Below are 4,008 nucleotides of genomic sequence, written 5' to 3' on the forward strand. Positions count from 1 at the left end.
ACCACTCAGAGCTCTGGGCTGGGGAGGTCCCTCCCCCTCCTCTGTCTCCTCCTTCCCCCGCCCCTACCCCCACCCCCAGCCAAAGCTGTCTCTGTCTTCCATTTCTCTCTTCCTCTCCTTGTGGTGGGCTGTCCTGACCAGACTTCCCAACGCTGCCGCCTGCCTCCTGGGTTCTGGGGCTGCTGCCTAAACAGACTCACCGAGTGCCAGGGCTGGAAGGGCCTCAGGAATCACCTAGAACAGCCTCCCCGTTGTTCAAAGGGGAACCGAGGCCGGGAGGGGGCAAGGGATTGCCCAAGGGCCCCCAGGGGCAGAGCCAAGGCCAAGTGTCTTGATTTTATGACAGCAATCTTCACAGGAGCCCAACATCAGGCAATGCCGAGAAGGGCAAAGCAATTTAAAGGCCTTGTGTCTGCAACAAAGGCAAGGCCAGGACTGGCCTCTGTACAGACAGGAGAAGCTGCCACTGGTGGCGTCCTCGCTGAGGATTTGGTATATGGTCTAAAAAACAACAACACTGTTAACTCTAGTTACATCACAAATAGACACATAAGAGGTTGGCTTTCCAGCTGGGAGATCTGTGTCATCAGTATAGAACAGATAAGGTGATGGATGGTATTGATAATAACCAGAGAAGTAACCGTAGTCAAGGTTCTCTGAGGCCTGAATGATCTTCACAGCAACTCTTTGACCTGGATATTGTTATGATGCCTGTTTTACTAATAAGGAAACAGAGGCTCAAAGAGGGTAAGTCACTTGTCAAGACCACCTGGCAGGCTGGTTACACACTCAACATGATTCCGACTGATGCTCCATGAACTTCTCAGTGCTTTCGGTCCTGGTTGGAGCAACAAGAATCACTATCTGGTCCTTGACCTCCAGAAGATTTGGGTCTTGCTGAGAGGACATGCCCTATGGATACACGCGTGGGACAGACTCTGAGGCGGATCCCTGGGGCTCATGGCAGGGATGCCAGGGAGGAGCAGGCAGAGAAGGCTTCCTGGAAGAGGTGCGTCTTGAAGCATGGACTGGGTTTGACTCACATACAAAGGGAGAAGGCGGAGAACATTCTCATAAGCGTCTGCACGACGTGGCCTCCTCGCCTCCTCATTGTCCTCCTTGCTCACTCTACTTCAATCCCACTGGCTTCCTTTTAGTTCCTCAGCAACCCCAACGTTACTCCACCCCAGGATCTTTGCACTTGCTCTTACCTCTAGCAAGAGCATTCTTCCATCTGATTTTCCTGTGTCTACAGTTTCCTCAGCCTTCAGGTCTCTGTCCTGATGTCATCTAAGAGAGGGCCTTCCTGACCACCCAACTTACATCAACCTCCTTCCCTCTTTCCTCGAACTTGTCACGATGAGAAACTCTCCCCGACGAGACGGAAGCTCCATGAGAGCAGGGGCTTCATGTGCCTTGCTCACGGCAGTGGTCCAGTGTCTAGAACAGCGGCCGACGACACAAAGTTGGCTCGAATCAATGAGGGCATTATTTTCTGATAGGGCTCCAGCCTGGAATCGTGCTGAACGCTGGTCTTCAGAGATCCTCAAACCTACAAAAATTGGATGGAAATTTTGGGCATCTGTGGGTTTTTTTGTAGAGAAGGTCCCTGGCTTTTTCCAGGTCCTCAAAGGGACTAGTCAGAAATCCAAGGAAGGATCTGCTCTGGATGACCACCAAGGCCTCTCCCTGGTCCAAAGCCAGGGCTGATGCTCTGCTCGGCTTGTCCATACAGGGTGCTGGCAGATTCCTCAGAGATCTGTTTTGCCATCTGGACAGATGTATATTTTTATAGGATTGGTTGCTATAGCTTCCAGGCATCGCAGGGGCTAAAATTAACCTAAACTTTGTGTTGTCTTCATAAACTAAGATAATGATTCTGATGAAAATGAGCCGATGGAACTATTCCTAGTGTGTGGCTGGAGTGCCAAGGTGGCCTTTGGTTCAGGGATTGGAAAGCTGGTTGGGGCTAAGCTAAAGCTCTGGGACAGTGATCCCATCTGGGGACCACTTCCAGGCCCCTGTGGGGACATCTGTGCCGGGATCCCTCAGAGGAAAACGTGGCAGGTTTATATGGGAAGGGACATGGCGACTCGTGTCTCTCCTCTTCCTTTTCTCCTTCCTCTTTAGTCCTACCATTTTTACACCCTTTGGCCATTCCAAAGTGCTTCCTTCTCTACTGTCTCGGTGAACAACACAGCAGTCTATGAGGGAGTCAGGGTGGGGCTCAGAACCTCTATTGTAGATATGTGGAAACTGAGGCCCCAATCACCTAGGGCTCAACACCAAGTCTCCTCACTCCTGGCTAAGAGGCAGATTCTCAATCCCACTGGGAACCTGCTTGTCTTTCTGCTGGGTGACTCGAGTCTGTCACCTGGATCCCCCGATGGACCATCTCTTGGAGCTGGACTGGGGCCAGGTGGGCAACCAGTTTCCCTGTGAGAGCAGGAATACCTGGACAGGGAACAAGACATCTGAACCCTGGAAAGAGACCAGCGAGGCTGTTGATTTGGTTTCTGGCAAAGAGGAAAGCAACCAAGCAGAAAGTTAAATAAATAAAAGCAGTGCCAGGAACCATCCCCTAAGGCCATACATTAGAAACTGTCATGAGCTCATTGGTTCAGCTCTCCAGGCCATAAATCCTGAGTGGGCCTCACAGGTAAAAAAAACAACAACAAATTTTGCATGTGGGAACTTGATGGCCTGTTGAAACGATTATGACTAAGCTGGGAAGAGAAATAATATCCAATATTATTGAGCAGACACTGGGCAAAACACATTATACCTCTTATCTTAATTAATCTCCACTTAATATATAAACTTAGGTAGTATGTTAGCTTCTCATTATTGCTATAATAAGTTACCACAAACTTGGTGACTTAAAGTTGGACATTTATTACTTTAGCTCTGGAGGTCAGATGTCCACAAATGAAGGTGTGGACAGACTGTGTTCCTTTAGGAGGCTTGAGGGGAGAATCGGTTTCCTGGCCTTTTCTAGCTTCCCAAGGCCACCTGTATTCCTTGGTTCAGGGCCTCTTCCTCCATCTTCTAAGCACGTCACTCCAGCCTCTGCTTCCATCATCACATTTCCTTGTTCACTTCACCCTCTTGCCTACCTCATACTCTTGTATAAGGACCCATCTGGATAATCTAGGAGAATCTTCCCATCTCAAAATCCTTAACTTGCCCCAGCCAGTTTGGCTCAGTGGATAGAGCATCACATTGTAGACTGAAGGGTTCCGGGTTTGATTCCGGTCAAGGGCATGTACCTCGGTTGCAAGCTCAATCTCATGGGAGGCAACCAATTGATGTGTCTCTCTCACATTGATGTTTCTCTCTATGTGTCTCTCCCCATCCCTCCCACTCTCTCTAAAAATCAATGCTAAAATATCCTTGGGTGAGGATTACAAAAAAAAAAAAAGATTCCTTAACTTAATCTGCAAAGTTCCCTTTGCTATCTAAGGTAATATATTTATGGTTATGGGGATTTAGGATGTGGACATCTTTGGGGGGGGGCGCTTTTTTGGGTCTACCATAGGTAGGTACAATTCCCATTCCCATTTAAAAAAATTTTTTTAATATTTTTATTGATTTCAGAGAGGAAGGGAGAGGAAGAGACAGAAACATCAATGATGAGAGAGAATCATTGATCGACTGCCTCCTGAACGTCTCACACCAGGGATCGAGCATGCAACCCAGGCATATGCCCTGACTGGGAATCAAACTGTGACCTCCTGGTTCATATAGGTCGATGCTTAACCACTGAGTCATACCGGCTGAGTCCCATTCCCATTTTAAAGAGAATACAGAGGTTCAGAGAACTAAATAACTAGCTCAAAGTCCCGTATTGGTGAAGCCGAGAATCCACACAAGTAGCTCAACTCCACACACACATACCCACTCTCTATTGCTTCCCTGTACATACCTCTGCTTCTGCCACACTCTTGGTGAGACTGCCCCTCTTCCCCATCTGCCCCAACCCTACCCATCCTTCAATCCAGGCTGAAT

Source organism: Cnephaeus nilssonii (genome assembly GCF_951640355.1).
Source record: "Cnephaeus nilssonii genome assembly, chromosome: 5".
NCBI lineage: Eukaryota > Metazoa > Chordata > Mammalia > Chiroptera > Vespertilionidae > Cnephaeus > Cnephaeus nilssonii.